This window comes from Pleurodeles waltl, chromosome 10 (genome assembly GCF_031143425.1).
Source record: "Pleurodeles waltl isolate 20211129_DDA chromosome 10, aPleWal1.hap1.20221129, whole genome shotgun sequence".
Taxonomy (NCBI): Eukaryota; Metazoa; Chordata; class Amphibia; order Caudata; family Salamandridae; genus Pleurodeles; species Pleurodeles waltl.
The window spans coordinates 639,967,307-639,988,740 of record NC_090449.1 but is presented as its reverse complement, the minus strand read 5'-3'; positions in this window follow the sequence as shown (position 1 = coordinate 639,988,740).

The following is a 21,434-nucleotide window of genomic DNA, read 5'->3' as shown; positions in this document are numbered from 1 at the left end:
CCGTGGACAAAAACACGGTGGAAACAGGACTTTGAAGGGAAAACGCTCACCTCTACACACCCGACGAGGAATCCGGACGCCATGGAACCAGAGCTGCAGATACTGCCAGCCCTTATCTTCTTGCTCCTCTACCAGGAGCACGAACGCCAGCGGCGAAGACAGCGGTGAGTACTGCACCTACAACACAGGGGAGGGGGGTGGGAAAAAACAGGGACACACACATGCAACACCCCCACCCCCACCCACGACAACACACACTAATACAGCATGATACATTATAGTTACACCCCCTAATCCCCCCAGAAGAATGCAAAGACAAAAGAAAATGAGTGTAACCATTGTAATATATGAAAATCAAGTTCGCAAAAATATATATATATATACACTATAAACAAAATATACACCAAGCTTAGTAGTCCAGGTAGTGCTCCAATGAAGTCCGTGGAACACTGGGCCGACATGGTATGGGCGAGGCCCACACAAGATCCCCAACCATGACGGAGAGAACACTGCAGGGGCATCATAGAGCAAGAAAACAGGCACCTCAGGGGGAGGGAAAGGGGGGGGGCACCTCAGCAGGTTGAGTGCACGACGCCAAATCCACGAGGGGGACACATGCCCACTGTTCCATCCTGAGGAGTGCAAAGCCACAGTCTCTCAAGTCTCTACAGTGGGTGGGTTGCCCACTGTTCCATCCTGGGGAGTGCAAAGCCACAGTCTCTCAAGTCTCTACAGTGGGTGGGTTGCCCACTGTTCCATCCTGGAGAGTGCAAAGCCACAGTCTCTCAAGTCTCTACAGTGGGTGGGATGCCCACTGTTCCATCTTGGGGAGTGCAAAGCTGCAGTCTCACAAGTGGATGACAGTTTCCACTGGTTCCGGAGGGGGCATGGTGCCCAGAGTGCTTCATCCTGCTAAGGACTGAGGTAGTGGATGTGAATCTCCACTGGTTCTAGAGGGGGCAGGTTGCCCAGAGTGCTTCATCCTGCTTAGGACTGAGGTAGTGGATGTGAATCTTCACTGGTTCTGGAGGGGCCATGGTGCACAGAGTACTTCATCCTGCTCAAGGACTGAGGTAGTGGATGTGAATCTCCACTGGTTCTGGAGAGGGCATGGTGCCCAGAGTGCTTCATCCTGCTAAGGACTAAGGTAGTGGATGTGAATCTCCACTGGTTCTGGAGGGGGCATGGTGCCCAGAGTTCTTCATCCTGCTCGTGACCAACTCAGTAGCGTCAGTGCCCTTGGCGCTCATGGGCCAGCGTTGCTTGTGGCGGCAGTGCCCTGTTCAGCGGTGCTTGTGGCGGCGGTGCCATGTTCAGCGGTGCTTGTGTCGGCGTTGACCTTTGCAATGACTCAGTTGCTGGTGGTCCTTCATGGCCCAGTGGGGCAGGTGCTGACTTTCCTGTCTGGCCCAGTGGGCTGGTGCTGGCGGTCCTGTCTGGCCCAGCGGGGCTGGTGCTGGCGGTCCTTCATGGCCCAGCAGGGCTGGTGCTGGCGGTCCTCTCAGGCCCAGCGGGGCTGGTGCTGCTTTCCTGTCTGGCCCAGCGGGGCTGGTGCTGGCGGTCCTGTCTGGCCCAGCGGGGCTGGTGCTGGTGGTGCTGGTGGTCCTCTCAGGCCCAGCGGGGCTGGTGCTGGAGGTCCTCTCAGGCCCAGCGGGGCTGGTGCTGACGGTCCTGTCTGGCCCAGCGGCGCTGGTGCTGGCGGTCCTCTCAGGCCCAGCGTGGCTGGTGCTGGCGGTCCTGTCTGGCCCTGCGGGGCTGGTGCTGGCGGTCCTGTCTGGCCCAGCGGGGCTGGTGCTGGCGGTGGCCTCTTGGGCAGCAGGGCAGGTGCTGGCGGTGGCTTCTTGGGCAGAAGGGCAGGTGCTGGCAGTGGCCTCTTGGGCAGCAGGGCAGGTGATGGCGGTGGCTTCTTGGGCAGCAGGGCAGGTGCTGGCGGTGGCCTCTTGGGCAGCAGGGCATGTGCTGGTGGTGGGCTCCTGGGCAGCGGGGATGATGGCGGTGGGCTCCTGGGCAGCGGGGATGATGGCGGTCTTCTCCGTCGTGCTGCTCTTCCCAAGACCTGCTGACTTTCTTGTGGCCCTTTCCCACCTTGGAAGATGTCGCAGCTGACTCCACACTCCCACCTGTACCTCTGGGAGCGGCTTTGGTGGCTGGAGTCTTCCCCTTCTCCCGCCGGGCACTGGCCAACTTTAGATGCTTCACAGGTGGGGGACTGTCCGTGCTGTGGCTCCGTGCCACTCTGGCTGCCCTGGTGACCGGTGCACTTCAGATTCCAGTGACTACAGGCACCACTGGTCCCGGAGATGTTGTGCCTGAGGTGCTAAGTTGGGACCTGGAGAGTCGGCCCTAGGAGGCGGACAGGGTGGGGGTGGTGTGGGAAAGAGGCCAAGGTTGGACAGGAAAAGTTTTTGGGAAACACTGGGACAGGTAGCTGGAGGGGGTTTGGGAGTTGCGGAAGAGGTTGTGGTTGTAGGAGGTGTTGGTTTGGTGACTTTGGGTGAAGGTGCATGGGCTAGAGGCTGTCGTGAGGTGGATGGCTGTTGGGTGGGTGTGTGCCTGCGTTTGTGTATCTTGGGAGGTGGCGTCACAGACACACTAGGAGAGGACACAGGGGAAGTGTGAATGGCAGTGGGGGTGGTGACTGCACGTGAGCGGGGTGTGGTGGCGTGTGTGCTGGTGATGGCAGTAGTGCATGCAGGTGTGAGTGTAGACGAGACTGGGAGGGAGGAGGGAGACGAGGAGGAGGGGGACACAGTGGAGGCAGTGGATGTTGCTGTGTCTGCATGTGTGTGATGCTTGCGTGAGTGCCTGTGGGATGTGTGGTGCTTATGTTTGCCTGAGCTTCCCTTGTGTGTTGAGGTGTGTGCATGCTGGTCTGAAGGTGTGCTTGGGATAGGCTGAGGTACAGGGGATTGGGTCTGGGTGGAGGAAGTTGGAGGGGGGAGGCTAGAGACAGGGACAATGGCTGCCATCAGTGCTGAGGCCAGAGTCTGAAAAGCTCGCTGAAGGGCCGCCTGACCAGAATATATGTCCTCCAGAAATGCATTTGTTTGTTGCAACTGCCTTTCTACACCCTGGATGGCATTCAAAATGGTAGACTGCTCAACAGTGAGTGACCTGAGGAGGTCAATGGCCTCCTCACGGAGGGCAGCAGGGGTGACTAGGGCAGGGCCTGAGGTGCCTGAGGCGAAGGTGATGCCCACCCTCCTGGGTGAGCGGGCAAGGGGCAAAGGCTGAGGGGCTGCTGGGAGGGCAGTGCTGGAAGGGGGGGGGGTGGCTGTACCTGTAGATGCGGGGGGCACAGATGTTGCCGCCACCACAAGGGAGCTCCCATCAGAGGACGAGTCCGTGTCACTGGTGTCAGCTCCTGTCCCCGCCGCAGAGCTCCCCTTGCCCTCCGTCCCACTGGAGTACTCCGACTCAATTGTCTCGCCCTCGAGGGCCATGTGGGATGCAGCTCCCTTCTGCTCCGTTGCCACTGCTCCTCCGCCTGATGATCCTAATGCACACAAGAACAGGGAGACCACAAAAAGGGGGGGACAAACGAAGAAAGACATGTTGAGTGCATGCATTAACGCTACCGTTGGCAGACACGACAGACACAGAAGCCCCCTGCACTACGCCGCGCACTTGGCCTCCACTGTTCAATCCCTGGGACATGGCCTACAAGGCTATGGACGACATCTGCGCACATCGATTTCACAGGAGCCTGACTAGGTGTACTTGGCACTGTACACAGGTGGGGTGCCACAGGCTCTGCCAGCACAAGGGGACCTTGCCTCCTAAACTCACCCTGGCCTAGGGAAACCCACAGCCCACCTCCCCCACCCAGACACCTCCACTGCGCGCAAAATCAGCAGAATGAGAGTGTACTCACCCCCTTGTGGCTGCTGTGATGCCCCCAAGTGCCCATCCAACTCCGGGTACGCCACCGCCAGGATCCTGAACATTAGGGGGGTCATGGTGCGACGGGCACCCCTCACACATTGGGAGGCCATTCCCAGCTGGGCCTCCGCCGTCTTCTTGCTCCCGATGTCCTCCCATCTTTTACGGCAGTGGGTGCTCCGTCTGTGGTAGACCCCCAGGGTCCTGGCGTCCTTGGCGATGGCACGCCAAATATCTTTTTTCTGGTGGGCGCTGGCCTACATGAATTGTACGGGGGGAAAAGAAAAGTTATTACCAAATGCACCGTCACAGTCATTGGCCCCCATCCCTACCCTTCCCATGATTCACATGCACTCACCGTCGTTTCATGCACGCCTCAATCTCCCCCCTATCTTTCATCCACCCCACTCCACACAGGCATAGCCCATACAGCATGCTCCCAGTGTATTTACCTGTTTGTCTGGAGGACCGTAGAATAGCGTGTACTGGGGGAGGACCCAATCCACAAGTTTCTCCAACTCCTCCGATGTGAAGGCAGGGGCCCTTTTCCCAGTCGCACGAGCCATTGTCTCTTCCAGACCGAGGTCACAGCAGCACTTGCAGTGTAGGTCCTCTCCTGTCGAAGATCAGGTATCGAGTGATTGAACAGATAGAAAATGGCGGTCACGTCCGCGGCAGTGCGTACTGTCACTGCCGGCGTACATCGTCATTGGCTCCTGGGACCCGTAGGGTCCAATGTTAACCAATGCAGGATTGCGCCGCGGTCTTCGACCATCTACCGTGACAGTGTACAACACCAGCGCAGTTACCTCACATCCCATTGTCCCACTTTACAGGTCACGCAGCCGGCATTTCATGGGCCCACATGGCTTAATTTTTAACTGCGTCACACATACCTAGGCCTAGCCTCAACACACATACAGGCCAAACATCGGATTATGATTTGTGTTCACTGTAAACTGTGTTTACGTGCCTCTGAGTTGTTTGACTCTGTGCTCGCTGTTGTCCTTCATGGGCACCGTCCGCTGGGACATGTGAGGAGATGGTGGCATCCTCTGGTGTACAGACCGCTGGTGGACCTGTCGACAATGGAGGAAAGACATGTGATCATCACTTATAGGCTTGACCGTGTCACAATCCTGGAACTGTGTGCCCAGCTGGAGCCAGACCTGATGTCAGCTATCCGCCATCCCACAGGAATCCCCCCTCAAGTGCAGGTGCTGTCAGTACTCCATTTCCTTGCAAGTGGGTCATTTCAAACAACAGTGGCCATAGCATCAGGAATGTCCCAGCCTATGTTTTTCAACGTGTTGTCCAGAGTGTTGTCTGCCCTGCTGAAACACATGCGGAGCTACATCGTTTTTCCTCAGGTGGAGGATTTGCCTACAGTGAAGGGAGACTTCTATGCCCTGGGACATATCCCCAACATCATAGGTGCCATTGATGGGACACATGTGGCCTTGGTCCCCCCACAGGAGTGAACAGGTGTACAGAAACCAGAAGAGTTATCATTCGATGAATGTGCAGATGGTGTGTTTGGCAGACCAGTACATCTCCCATGTTAATGCCAATTTCCCTGGCTCAGTTCATGACGCTTACATCCTGAGGAATAGCAGCATCCCTTATGTGAAGGGTCAACTCCAGAGGCACCGTGTGTGGCTATTAGGTGAGCACCTGGAAGCAAGTCAGTGGGAATGGTTGTCTGGGTCTGGGGATATCCCTACAGGTTAGTGTGTGTCTAACAGTTGTCCCTCGCCATTTGCAGGTGACTCTGGTTACCCCAATCTGTCATGGCTACTGACCCCAGTGTGGAATCCCAGGACAAGGGCAGAGGAACGCTACAATGAGGCCCATGGGCGAACTCGGAGGATAATAGAGCGGACCTTCGGCCTCCTGAAGTCCAGGTTCAGGTGCCTCCATATGACAGGTGGATCCCTATTGTACTCACCAAAGAAGGTGTGCCAGATCATCGTGGCCTGCTGTATGCTTCACAACTTAGCTTTGTGACGACAGGTGCCTTTTCTGCAGGAGGATGGTCCAGATGGCGGTGATGTTGCAGCTGTGGAGCCTGTGGGCAGTGAAGATGAGGAAGCAGAAGAAGAGGACATGGACAACAGGAACTCGGTGATCCAGCAATATTTCCAGTGAGACACAGGTAAGAATACAAACCTGCCTACTACATGTACTTTAACACTACTACCTCTCTAGTGTCTGTCGTTTTCATCCAGTGTATGGCCACTGAGTTGTCACTTTCCATTACGATTTCACAGATGTGGGTCCCACTGTGTGACATCTGCTTTGATTCCTCTTGGACTACAGCTGTGTGACATAGGTATGTTGACATTACAATTGAAAGAGCATTTTGCCACAGTAATTACTTATACACTATTCTGAAATCACAGACTGACTCCAGATTGTTTTGTGCTTCAAGGGTGTTTATTTAAGTGCTCAATATTGGAGGGGGTTGCAAAATGGTGAGGGTTGATGGTGGAGGAATGTCCATGGTAGAGTCCAGTCTATTAGTCTCACAGGTGCATTGCCCAAATGGGCATAGGAAGTGGAGCTGGGGCAGTTTAAGGATGGACAGGGTGAAAAAGTGGGACAGAAGGATGACATTCAGGGTGGTCTCATTTCTTGGTGGGGGTCTTGGCATCGTTCTCTGTCTTTGTCTTGGATCTCAGGGACTGTTTGTGGGGTGGTTCTCCCTCTGCAGGGGGTGGGGTGCTGGTGTGGTGGTCCTGTGGCGGTGCCTCCTGTCCAGTAGCGCCGGCGGAGGTGGTGGGCAGTTCATCATCCATGCTAGTGTCAAGGGCCCCTTGTTGGGCCACAGTGTCCCTCCTGGTGGTGAGTACTTCCTTCAGCACCCCTACGATGGTGCCCATGGTGGAATTGATGGTTCTGAGTTCCTCCCTGAAGCCCAAATACTGTTCCTCCTGCAGGTGCTGGGTCTCCTGAAACTTGGCCAGTACCGTTGCCATCGTCTCCTGGGAGTGGTGGTAGGCTCCCATTGTGGAGGAGAGGGCCTCGTGGAGAGTGGGTTCCCTGGGCCTGTCCTCCCCCTGTCGCACAGCAGCCCTCCTAGTTCCCCTGTGTTCCTGGGCCTCCGTCCCCTGGACCGTGTGCCCACTACCACTGCCCCCAGGTCCCTGTTGTTGTTGAGTGGTGGGTTAGCCTGGGTTCCCTGTAGTGGTGGACACACTGCTGATTGACGTGTCCTGGGGACGGCGGTATGGGCCCGCTGGGTGGGTGCTGTGCTGGTGTTTCCAGAGGGCGGAAGCTCTGTGGTGGCCTGTGACTGTGTGAGGGAAACCGACTGTCCAGAGGTCCCCGATGGGCCGGGCTGGTCATCTAGATCCAGTTGGACAGAGCTGCTGTCATCACTGTGGGCCTCTTCTGTGGGTGGAGTGGACATGGGTGGACCCTCCTGTCCGGTGACGTTGGGTAGGGGTCCTGCAGGGGTATAAAAGGATGTTTATTACATCTGTGTGTGCCATGGTGTGCAATGGGTGGTTGTCCGTGTTTGCTTGCATTCCTGTGTAGGACCTTGTGTGATGGTGGTTTAGGGGGCTGTATGAGTATGTGCAGTGGCCATGCTTTGGTGATGGGAGTCCATGCTTTGTTGTTTCATGCAGGGCTTGGTGTTGGGATGTGTGGGTTGTGATAGTGAAACATTTGTGAGGTGGGTGAGGGTGAGGATGGGGGTATGTGATGGCATGCAGGTAGGGTGGGGGATGAAATAGTTAAGATTTGACTTACTAGAGTCCATTTCTCCATCTACTCCTGCGAGGCCCTCAGGGTGCAGAATCACCAAGACCTGCTCCTCCCATGTTGTTAGTTGTGGGGGAGGAGGTGGGGGTCCGCCGCCAGTCCGCTGAACTGCAAGGTGGTGTTTTGAGACCACAGAACGCACCTTCCCCCGTAGGTCGTTCCACCTCTTCCTGATGTCATCCCTATTTCTTGGGTACTGTCCCACTGCGTTTACCCTGTCCACTATTCTGCGCCATAGCTCCATCTAACTAGCTATGGAGGTGTGCTGCACCTGTGATCCGAATAGCTGTGGCTCTACCCGGACGATTTCCTCCACGATGACCCTGAGCTCCTCCTCAGAGAACCTGGGGTGTCTTTGCCGTGCCATGGGGTGGTGTGGGTGATGTGTGGGGTGGTGTGTGTAGTGATAAGTGGGGTGATATTTAGTGGTGTGTTGTGTGAGGTGCGTGGAAGTTCTGTGGGTGATGGTATTGTGTGCCTGTGGATGCTTGCTAGTTGTTTGTGGTGTCTCTCTCTGGCCTTCATTCGGGATTTTTGTCGTAGGGGTTTGTGGGTTATGTCGGTGTGTGTTTTACATTGTATTGGGTGTGTGGCTGTGGTGTGTGTATCAGGTGTGTGTATTTCGAATTGTCCAATGTGGCAGTGTTTTGTAAATGTGTGTGTATTTTGAGCGCGGCGGTGTGTACCGCCAATGGAATACCGCGGTTGAAAGACCGCTGCGTGGATTCGTGTGTCGTGATAGTGTGTGCGTATTTCTGTTGGCGTGATGGTGGAGGTTTTGTTTTTTCCAGTTTATCACTGACCTTCGGTGTGGCGGACTTGTGTGGGTGTCTGAATTGTGACGGATTCCGAGCAGTGGGTCATAATGGCCGTGGCGGAATTCTGCGGTGGTGTGTTGGCAGTCTTCTGAACGGCGGTAAGCGGCTTTTACCATCAATGTTGTAATGACCGCCTTAGATTCTCCCCAGGTCTGTGATTGAGTGTTAATGAACATGTGTCTGGTGATTTCTGGGGATTCTTTAAGAAAATGTATGCAAAGGAGCCAAAATTAAAAAACTATATATATTTTTTTGTGGAGGCAGTATTTATTGAAGTCTTGCTAAGGATAGCATTGGTTGTCTTTTGCAGACTGAACTGTAATCAGTCCTTTAACATATGCTTAAAGTAGGTTTTGAGTCTACAATTATTTACTTATGATAGGAAGGCTTTCTTGTCTATTGCAACCCCATTTCCCTTTTCTAATGGTATATACTCTTTTGATTGGATGAGTACTAGTCTTTCACTTTTCCTTTTGCCTATTTGTGTACTGTGTGACTTTCTGCTCTCTATAGGAGCGTAGGTAGAGTTTGTTCCTGTTTCTCATGGCATATGTCTGAATCTAGTTGCTCTGTTCAGGGATGGACTGGGACAGACAACAGACCCAGGCACCAACATAAAGTGGCCTCCACTAACAAATCAGATATGTAAAAAAGGGGCCCATGATCCGGCAAACCAGGACAGTTTCGAGCTTGTACAGACACTTTATATATGTGTGTGTTGCAAGGTATGGGAGACTGCATGCAGTTGTTCTTGAAGCAGGCAGATAAGTCGACGTATACACTTTTTTGAGCACTACACTGTCTGTATTACAGTCATTTATTGTTTAAAACTTTTACTGCTTGAAGATATGAATATATTTCTACTAAGAAGAAAGGAGAGGCTCAGAAAATAGTTTGTGTGTTCAGTTAATAGTAGTTGTGCTCCTGTCATAAGTTACTAGTGATTCATTCCATTAGCTGGGACTTCTCCGAGTGGTAATGCTGATTATGAGTTGCACGGGCCTGTGTTATATATATTACAGCTCTGTATTCAACTCTACAAATGCAGTGAAGCACAGTGATCCTGTCAGGTGAGGGTGATCAAAAACTGTTTGTGTTAACATCAGAGAAACTCCTGATGAGACCCGGACACATGGATGGGTCAAAAATGTCAATAATAAACCATTGATTGTGATTTTACTTTTTTCACATTGGAAGCCTCAAAGAGACTTTGGGAGGTTTAATGTTGTTTAGAATGTTTACAAAAATCTTAGGTGTCAACATTATTTTTCGGTAGGTTCACGTATAATTATACACTTTTTGAACTTTTTGAACTTTTCACTCTCTGCTCTACAATCATTTATTGTGTAGAGCTTTTACTGCTTGTAGAGATAAATATATTTCTAAGAAGAAAGGAGAGGATTAGAAAATAGTTTGTGTGTTCAGTTAATGATCTTTGTGCCCATGTCATAAGTTATTAGTGGTTGATTCCATTAGCTGGGGCTTCTCAGAGTGGTAATGCTACAAATGAGAACCACGGGCCTGTGCAATATATGTTACACATCTGTATTCAACTCTACCTATAGGACATCTATCAGATGCAGTAAAGGCACAGTGATCCTGTCAGGTGGGTGGGGGGTGATCTCTAGGTATAGTGGGCAGTCCTACTTCAGGAGAGTGAAAGCCAGAGCCTAGGCTACCTTTTGGTCTGGAAGGTCACTGGCCAGAATCTGATCTAAATGTCCTTACAAGTCAGTTTGTGTGCCGGTATACTTAGTGTACTGTCTGTTCTTATCAGGGAAGTATTTGTCAACTTGTTGTTTATGTTTGAAGGCTTCTCTTTGTAAAAGATCTTATGCACAATGTCCAAGTACTTGCAGCCAGATTAATCATACTGTTGTATTGCCCTTGCGTCAAGTATGGTGTTGCAAGGGGGACACAATACTAAAGTCAGATTTACCAAGTAGCGCAAGGCCACCTTGTGTGGTCCTGCCTTGCTTGGTAAATCTGGTATAACATTGCAAATAAGCACAAGTTGCTGCCTTGTGTTACTCTGCCCTGGAAAGTCATACCATGGGTGGAGTGTGCCTACACATCCATCCATGGAATTTGGCACATTCCTAGGTTTACTAAGATTGATAAACCTGGGGATGCACCAAATAGCTACTCCTTTTCAGGGATAGCACAGCAAGGAGAAATACTCAAGTTGCCTTGATGTGTTGCATGAAAGATTGGTAAATCTGTCACCAGATTTTGATTTAAAAACTGACATTAGACCGGTGGAGGTTTTGTAGTATGGTGTGTTATGTTGTATTATATTATGTTACATTGTTGTATAGTGCATATTACCATTTATACAATCCTGTAGCGATTTCAAAATCTTCATGCCCATTACAGTTTTCAGATACTTATAGATTGGCGTCACAGTGATTTAATAATATTGTGTATGATTGCATTTCGTATTGCTTAGAGGTGAGTAGTAAAGGAGGTTAGAGTTGACTAATGTATTGGTTAGTATTCATTATGTTGGATGCTGACCACCTAGATCAGTGTGAAGCACTAGGTACATTGATGTGTGTGCTGAAGAACATTGCCATTAGTTTGGCACTTCATGGTTGAGGGGCCATAAACTAAGTCAACTTTGTGAATGTGATCTTTGTAGTGCACATCATGATGCAAGGTTTTGTGTCTAATGTGTGCTGTTGGTGTCCTGTTAAGTTAAATAGCACTTGATAATACACAATCGGAAGGCTATCTCAGGACACTTTTCATTGACTAATAAGCAGCAGGTACATAGCTTTTAGTTAAAAGCTGCACAAAGTAGTTCCGTTTTTAACAGTTTTTCTTGAATTCTCAAAGCTACCAGGAATGTATTCCAAAATCCCATTTCTACTTGTGGGAAAGAGTTCTCTAGCCTTAATTTGCTAGTTACTGGGTGCTCTGAGGACAGAAATCAAAACAGTTTTCCTGCGGACAGCTGATCAGGATTTAGGGAGTCTTCTAAAGATAGCTTTGACACCAAACCCAGATTTCCACATGAACCATTTAGAGCACCTTACTACATATCTGCGGTTTCACCATGAGCCAGTAAAACAGAGTCAATGGTAGAAATATGAGAGCCCTGGGGTGAAACGGGTAGAAGTGCTTGCCCTGTTTCTAATACACTCAAGTCTTACAATGGCATAGACTGCTATTCCAAACAAAAGTGAAATACCATAGTCAACCCGTGGCAATACAGTGGTCCTAATGACTGAGATTAGATGATGGCTTTCAAGGAACACAAAGGTGTCTTTAGCAAATATAGGGGTAGCAGCACATACCACTATTTGTAAAACTTTAGTTTTGGTTGAATTAAACAACCCACATGATGTGTGCTATTACAACAAAACTGGCTGACAGTGCTATACTTATTTATGGATTATGACAGTCTGCTCGTTGATTTAGTCAACAATTGTCATGCCTCCAGGGTCACTGCCTCTTGTTTGCCTGAGAGGCCCGCCATGCAGAGGTTCTCTTTCACATGTTTACACAGGAATCTAACAGGATAGTTGTGTCATGGTGGCAGGCTATTGAGTCAACCAACCGCCAAGCCAAGAGCAATGTTTCAGCATGTACAATAAATACAACTGATAGAGCGTAAATTTTAGCTCTGTTCCTTATGTCACTGAAGTCATCTGACTGTTACACGTTTCAGTCACAAATGCAGAAGAGAGAAAAACTAATGTAGAAAGTTGAACTTACACGCATTTTAAATGTGCCATTTGCATGTATTGTCACAACTCAACATATGTGTCTTTCTGATTTAATCACATTCTAGGTTAGAGTTGATGCTGAAATGTAATTTAGCCATTATTGAGAAGTTAGATTTCTTATGTTTTATGTAAGATTTATGACTTTGAAATTACATGCCAATGAGAAAAATACCCTACTCTGTTATACTCAATGCAATAAAATAACAAAGCTTTTACAATTTATAATGAAATGTTTTACTTATTCTGCTGAATTATTAATGGTTAATTTATAATTTTGCATGTTAAGTGTGTTTTATTAACAAACATTATTCAATTGCTTTTGATATTTTCTTGTGTTAGCATAAATGAGGCCTGTGCTGAATTGTTTATTTTCCATAACGTGAAACCTTCTTTCAGATATCTTTCCCATGAGAAGCAAAGTCCCATTTGTAAAACACCTGTTGTTTAACCGTAGAAGAAGTCGTCTTTTAAAGTTTTGTAATGCAGGACATGGTCTGATTTGAACAAAATTGTTACAACCACGGGGAGCCACACGGAAAGAGGAGATGTTCTCATTACATACCTGGGAGGATGTTAAACTGTTGCAACCTGAAGTGTGCAAATGATCCTAATTGGATGATGCCCCTTTTTTGTAATATGAATATCCCAGAAGCCAATCAGAACATTTCATGTGGATTAATATGTAGTTGTTGATTGACCTTTGGAAAGATGCAAATATAGAGGAGATGCAGAGCTAAAGCAGTCCTGTCTTGGCTTGAGACAAACACTCCCTTGATGCTTGCTAACCAGATGCTTTGCTAAAGAAGATATCCTGAATGCTGTTTCCCTTGGAGAGTTATCTTCCTCTCTGCTATTTGCTCTTGCCATGCCCCTTTTAGACTTTCCACAATGCTGGTGCTTGTTCTTTTATTTTTCTTAGTTAGTCTCTAGTAGCCCAATTTACTCTATTTTTCCAAATTATTTTTACACTTTTTGTAATTTCCCCACATGTGTTACTCTAAGTGGTATTGTGAGTCTTTGATGTAGGATGATAGTTCAGCACTAGAGTATTTTGTAAGGGTGGTGCAATCCCTTCCATCTTAGCATAAAAGCAATGGAGCAATTTCATTTTTGTGATGTATGTCTTGGAGGTGAGAATGTTTATGAGCGTTATTCAGTGGTACTTGTGAATCAAACAAATATATATTTTTAACCACTGGTAGGGTCCCTTTCAGGGCCTGGGGTCATGGTGTCTCTGTCCCTTTAGCCCTTTATCAAAAACATTTTCAGGAGACACGGACAGAGTCCCCAAATCCTGTAAGGATGGGAATACATTTTCTTCAGAGTTGAAGCTAGCAATCAGATGTCAGTCCAGCGGGGCTGGACTTGGTCCCATTATACAGAAATGGCCGACAGAAAAAAAAACTAGACCTAGTTTCCTGATGTACCTTTTAAGTCCCTTCATACACAACCAGAGATCCTCTTTATACACTAATTTTTTAAAATAGCGGAACAACTTCCATCAAATCACAAAAAGTACACTTTTTTGAGTAAACTGATAACTCTGTTGTGCATTTTTTTCTATTTAAGAAAGGCAAGGGTTTCTATGGGAATTTACGTGAGAAATCAATGTTTTTGACCCCCATATTTTTCTTGGTCACCGCTTGATGGATCAGCGCAAAACTTTGAAGTAGCCAAGGTTGATTAACATTTTTAGAAAGCTTTTGTGCAGACTCATCAAATGGATCCAAACAAAAAATGCTCTTCCTATGGAAACTTTGGCCTTCCTATATCTACACAGTCACAAAAGCCATTGTGATTATATATATTAAATATCATTTCTTGATAAGAAACTGCCTTCATGCTCCTCAGCAAAGAGAGCATCAGCTATTTGGAGTCTGCTCACTTCATGTCTAGTATCCAGTTCTTCTCAGAACTTGATGAATGATGCTGACCCTGTGGAGTTTTACCCCTCAAAGATTTATTTTCCTAACTGCCAAACTGATGTGTTTCAGCTATGGCTGAAGCGTTGTTCACAATCTGAGGTAACATTTTGTATCACATTTATACGCCACACCTGTTAACAAGGGACAAAGTAAAAAGACTCAATCTTTGGTCTTTACAATTTGTAAACATTTAAATGAAATACATACCATCAGTATGAAGCAGTTCCTCTGTTAAACATTATTTTAAAGTCCATTACACAGAAAACAATGTCTTGGATTAGTGAATATCTTCAAATTAATTATGTTATTTCAGCATGTTTGTAAGAGAGCTTTGCAGTTTTAATTAATATACATTGTTTCATTAATCTTTTACTATGTAAGTATAAATGAATGAGGTAAAATAATGTTGAATCAATATGTACAAGATAGTATGCTGATGAAACCCTAGAATGGGCATGTGGGTATGTGGTCTGCTTTACTTCAGACTGAGAGGGAACAAAATTAAAGGAATCCAAAGAATGCATCACCCTTAGTCTGAGTAATGAATTTATTAAGGCACTTCCCAGGTTACATGAAGATAATAACATGAGCACTTAATGTGAATGCAGCAACACTCATGCAACTCTTAAAATAATCAATGCAGTGGAATAATAATCAAAGAAAATGCAATACAACAACAATGAATATAATATATTTATACATGGAATGACTATGTATTCATGCATGCACATAGCAAAGCCAGATATAAGAATAAAAAATGCATCACTATGGGGCTTGAATCCTACATCATCCTTTGTCTGCCAACTTCAAGTCGCGGAACCCATGACATCCGAGACATAAGAGAACAACCCCAATAGTATTTCTCTCTGGGCAATGCATCCATCCCCAGAGATGAGTTCCTTCTCTCTCTGTTGTCAAGCTTCCCCACCTTAAATACTTTAAAGAAACTTAAGAGGAAGGTCTAGAAAACCCCCTCCCTTTGACTAAGTTGTGAAAATTCAAGTGCTGGGGTTCCAGTTCAGTGTTGAAAAAACACAATACAGACTGGCCAGATCTCACAGTGTATTTCCAAGATCGAGCTGCACCCTACTCTACCATAAGCATACTCAGCCTTGTGCATCCTTATCCGTATTCCTCCCCCATGTTATCTCCTCTTCCCTCGGGAGAAAAAGCGAAAACATGTTAACAAGCTGTGCGCAGAAAAATACCCCACCTATGTGATGGCGTTTGAAGCTAAGATATGCACAAAATAGAGTCAGTGGTCAGGGTGGAGCAGGTGGTTAAATACAGATAGCATTACTCTCCACCCTGTGACCAGTGACTGGTCTAAAATTAACCCTTTTTGGTTTAAACATTATAAGCAGGTTAGGAATGCATTGTCCACAGCAGCATAGCATTATTATAATACAAATCGGTACAAGTATTCCACCTAAAATATTGCGTAATTGCCGAAAATTGGGCAGCTTACTAAATAACCAGTCCCACCACTCTTTTTCCACATCTTGTTTTACTCCTTCACCAATTCATGGAAAGTGTCAATATGGAACTGAATGGATTTAGAGTGGTCTGATAGATTACAACCGTGGAGGCCTTCAAATTCTGAGCAACCATGATTGTGCTTTAACAGTAAATAATCAATAACGGCCCTGCTCTGCAGTGCAGCTTTTCTAGTACCTAGTATATCTAGCAATAATTCAGCTAAAGGAATGGAAGTATGGTTGATGCTCTTAACCATTAAACATGCTAACTTGTTAATAACTCAAGTATTGTTAACAGCTAGTCCTGGAACTCATACTACAGAAATGCTTAAACTTACATATTCTGATTTAGATAATTGAATATCAGAGTCTTCACTTAATTGAACTGTTTTCCTTGGATATCGAGTATGTACAGAGTGAAGTGGAAACATCATGAGTCCTAATCGTGTAAAGGTACATGGTCCACCAGTTATATTAGTAGGACTGTATGTGTTAGAAATGGGGTCTTTGGTTGGCAGTCAGGTTACCCCCTGTCCAAGCAAGGACCCTCACTCTAGTCAGGGTAAGTCACACACAATCCAAATTATCCTGTGCCCACCCTCTGTTAGCTTGGCACTGAGCAGTCAGGCTTAACTTAGAAGGCAATGTGTAAAGTATTTTTGCAATAAATCATACAATAAGACAATATAGGACCACAAAAATACACTACACAGTGTTTAGAAAAAATTATAATATTTATCTGGTTATTTGCATGTCAAAACGATCAAAGATGCAATATGTAAATGTAGACATATCACTGAAAAGTGATATAAAGTGTCTTAAGTCTTTTTAAAGCAAACAGAGTCTCTTTCAAGCTCAAAGAGGAGGAGAAGCGTGGAAACATAGGGGTGTGCGTCGATTTTTCGGGCCGCACACGGTGATGGATCATTTAGTTTCCGCACAGCGATGGCTGGGCGTCAATTTCCGGCGCTAGGTCGTGGATCCTCTTCGGGTTGCGGGGTTTTCAGATGCCCCGGGGTCTGTGCGTGTAATCCTTGGCTTGCAGAGCGAAGTCACAAGTGCTGCATCATTCCGGTGGGCGTTGCGTGGAAGTTTCTTCCGCACGGCAGGCGCTGCATCAATTTCCCCTCTGGAAGTTGGGCTGCGTCGTCCCAGGTTGGCTGTGTGTTGATCCGCTGGCCCGTGCGGTGAAGTTCCGGTCACAACGCAGGCGCCGCATCGATCTTCTCCTTGCGAAGTCACGATGCGTTGTTCCGGTTCGGCGTGCAGTGAATTTCTCACTGCGGGGCAGGCTGTGCGTTGGTTTTAGCAAGCTGTGTATCGAATTTTCGCCGCACAAGGAGTCCAGTTGCAAGAGAGAAGTTTTTTTGGTCCTGAGACATCAGGGAATAGGAGGCAAGCTCCATCCAAGCCCTTGGAGAGCACTTCTTCATCACAGCCAGACAGCAGCAAGGCAGAAGGCCAACAGCAAGGCAGCAATCCTTCACAGAATCAGGCAGGTGAGTCCTTTGGGCAGTCAGGCAGTTCTTCTTGGCAGGATGCAAGTTCTGGTTCCAGTTATCTTCTCCAGGAAGTGTCTGAGTTGTAAGGGGCAGAGGCCCTGTTTATATACCCAAATGTGCCTTTGAAGTGGAGAAGACTTCAAAGAGTGGCTTAGAAGTGCACCCGGTCCCCTTTCAGTTCAATCCTGTCTGCCAGGGTCCCAGTACAGGGTGTGGCAGTCCTTAGTGTGAGAGCAGGCCCTCCACCCTCCCAGCCCAGGAAGACCCATTCAAAATGCAGATGTATGCAAGTGAGGCTGAGTACCCTGTGTTTGGGGTGTGTCTGAGTGAATGCACAAGGAGCTGTCATCTAAATCCAGCCAGACTGGATTGTAAGGCACAGAAATATTTAAGTGCAGAGAAATTCTCACTTTCTAAAAGTGGCATTTCTAAAATAGTAATATTAAATCCAACTTCACCAGTCAGCAGGATTTTCTAGCACCATTCTGGCCATACTAAATATGACTTTCTTACTCCTTTCAGATCAGCAGCTACCACTCAAACAATGTATGAGGGCAGCTCCTAAGTTAGACTATGAAGGGAGCAGGCCTCACAGCAGTGTAAATACAAATTTAGGAGTTTGACACTACCAGGATATGTAAGCTACATAGGTACATGTCCTGCCTTTTGCCTACACAGCACCTTGCCCTATGGGTTACCTAGGGCATACTTTAGGGGTGTCTTATATGTAGAAAAAGGGGAATCATAGGCTTGGCAAGTACTTTTAAATGCCAAGTCGAATTGGCAGTGAAACTGCACACACAGGCTTTGTAATGGCAGGCCTGAGACAAGGTTAAGGGGCTACTTAAGTGGGTGGCACAACAAGTGCTGCAGGCCCACTAGTAGCATTTAATCTACAGACCCGGGCACATATAGTGCAAAATACTAGGGACATATAAGTAAATTAAATAGTCCAATTGGGTATGATCCAATGTTACCATGTTTAAAGGGAGAGGGCATATGCACTTTAGCACTGGTTAGCAGTGGTAAAGTGAGCAGAGTCTAAAAACCAGCAAAAACATTGTCAAAAAAGTGGAGGGAAGCCGGCAAAAAGTGAGGGGTGACCACCTTAAGGCTGTCAGGTCTAACATGTGTCCCCCCAGCTGAAAGTGGGGAAAGCCACTCAACTTCCTGGGAGCTCTCATTGCTAAGGCGTAAGTATCTGAAGAGACTATTAGCGTTGGCGTGGTCAATCCCTGGGCGATGCTCCACCTTAAAGTCCCTCCCCTGTAGGGAAATGGACCATCTCAAGAGTTTAGGATTCTCATCCCTCATCTGCACGAGCCATCAGAGGGGCCTGTGGTCTGTCTGAACCCGGAAGTGAGTCCCAAACAGGTATAGTCTCAGCTTCTTCAGTGCCCAAACCACAGAAAATGCTTCTCTCTCAATAGCACTCCACCTCTGTTACTGTGGTAATAGCCTTATGCTAATAAAGGCCACTGGTTGGTCTGAGCCCTCCTCATTTAGCTGTGCTAGAACAGCCCCTATGCCATGCTCTGAAGTGTCTGTCTGCACAATAAATCCCTGGAAGTAGTCAGGGGCCTTGAGCACGGGGGCCGTGCACATGGCTCCCTTCAGAGAATCAAAGGCTTTCTGACAAGCCTCTGTCCAATTCACCAACCTAGGTTGTTTCTTGGAAGTGAGTTCTGTCAAGGATGACACAATGGTACCCTAGCCCTTGAGTAATCTGTGGAAATATCCAGGGAGGCCTAAAAAGGCTCTCACTTCAGTCTGTGTTCTAGGTGGTTGCCAGGCCTTGATATTTTCAATCTTGGCCTCGAGTGGCTGCACCTTGCCACCACCTACTAGGTGTCCCAAGTACACCATAGAACCCTGCCCAATCTGGCACTTACTAGCCTTGATGGTCAGGCCTGCCTGTTGTAGATCCTGAAGCACCTCCTTGAGGTGGAGCAGGTGTTCCTCCCAGCTGGAACTGCAGACAGCTATGTCGTCTAGGTAGGCTACGCAGTAGGCATCCTTGCCAGCTAGGACCCCGTTAACCAACCGTTGGAAGGTAGCGGGGGCATTTTTCAACCCATATGGCATCACCCGGAACTGGTAATGGCCATCAGCTGTAGAAAATGCAAATCTCTCTTTATCCCCCTCAGTTAGGGCGATCTGCCAGTACCCTGATGTAAGATCAAATGTACTCAGGAACTTGTCAGCTCGGGGAATGGGGTGAGCATCAGTCCGTGTGACTGAATTGAGACCCCGGTAGTCCATGCAGAACCTGAGTTCTGTCATCGCATCGGGGGTAGCAGCCTTCGGAACCAGCCCCACAGGGTGTGCCTAGGGACTACTGGATTTCTCAATAACCCCTAAAGTCAACATCTTGATGACCTCCTCTGTGATGCTGGCCTTCACCTTATCCGATAACCTGTAAATATTGTTTTTCACAGGGGGACTGTCACCTGTGTCAATGTCATGAACATATAAGTGGGTCAGTCCAGGAGTAAGGGGGAACAGGGAGGAGAACTGCTCTAACAGCTCATAGCAGTCTCCTCTCTGATTTCGAGTCAGGGAGTCAGAGAGAATGACACCCTCCACTGACCCATCACCTTCTTTGGCAGAGAGGAGGTCGGGGAGAGGTTCACTCTCTTCTTCCATGCCCTCATCTGTGACCAGGAGCATACTGATCTCAGACCTCTCAAAGTGAGGTTTGAGCCTGTTTGTGATGGAGGACCCTTAGGGGGTGCCTAGGGGTCTTGAGGTCCACTAGGTAAGTGGCATCTCCTTTGCGCTCCCTGATCTCAAATGGGCCAGTCCAGCGGTCCTGGAGAGCCCTGGGCTCTAATGGCTCCATCACCCAAACCTTGTCTCCAGGTGATACCACTCCTTCATCATCTCTTGACTGGCCTCGAGGTTACTCTTGGCCTGCTTCCAGAAGCGTTGGGTTTGGTTGCGGAGGGCCAGCATGTAGCTGACCACATTCTGGGGAGGTGTCTTGGGAGCTTTCTCGCAGCCCTCTTTACCTATGCTCACGGGGCCCCTGACGGGGTGACCATAGAGAAGCTCAAAGGGGCTGAACCCCATTCCTTTCTGGGGCACCTCCCTGTAGGCAAACAACAGGCATGGTAAGAGGGCGTCCCTCTTATGCCTCATGGCTTCAGTCAGGCCATTAATCATGCCCTTTAGGGTCTTATTGAATCTTTCAACAAGCCCATTGGATTGAGGATGATAAGGGGGTGGTAAACCGGTAGGTCACCCCACACTCATCCCACATGGACTTCATGTACGCAGACATGAAGTTTGTGCCCCTGTCAGACACAACTTCCTTAGGGAATCCCACACGGGTAAATATTCCCAACAGGGCTCTGATCATCACAGGTGCAGTCACTGTTCTCAGAGGGATAGCCTCTGGATAGCGGGTGGCATGGTCCACCAAAACCAGGATAAACCTGTTGCCTAAGGCAGTTTTGGGGTCCAAGGGACCAACAATGTTGATGCCCACCCTTTCAAAGGGGGTGCCAATGACGGGGAGTGGGAGCAGGGCAGCTTTAAGCTTTTGCCCTATCTTCCCACTAGTCTGGCAGATGGGGCAAGCTCTGCAGAAATTATCTGAGGCTAACCTCATTCTGGGACAATGGAAGTGGGTAACAAGCCTGTCAAAGGTCTTGACTTGGCCCAGATGTCCTGTCAGGGGAATGTTGTGAGCTAGACCCAGTGGGAAGGCCCGGTAATACTGAGGAACCACCAGCAAATGTGCTGCCCTAGGACCTGGAACCTTAGGCTCACTGTAAAGGCTTCCTCCTCCTCAGGGGCCTCATCCACCACCGTGGGAACATCTGAGGTGGGTTTCCCACACCTCTTGCCCTTCCCCTTTGCAGCTGTCTGGACCATTGTTCCAGGCTCCAGACGCCCTTGACCCCATTTCCGGGCAGCCAGGGCCAATGCAGACCCACTCAGGCAAACCTAACATCTCCAGGTGGGATCTGAGCTCTACCTCTTTCCAGACAGTATGCTCAAAATCATTGCCTAACAGATAATCTACAGGAATGGCAGGACTCACAGCTACTCTCAGAGTACCAGAGACCCCCCCCCCACTCAAAGGGAACCAGAGCCACCAGTAGGTGACTCTCACGATTGTCAGCGACTATGACCTGATGGAATGTATTAGGGACTATCTGCTTTGATGACACCAGCTGACTCTTGACAGTAGTGATACTGGCTCCTGTGTCACATGGAACCTCCACCCTTTGCCTATCAATGGTGACCCACTGCCTATACTTTTAAGTATGTTCTGGCATGTAGGTTTTAGGCACAATCTCTCTTTCTCCCAGGGATACTAGGG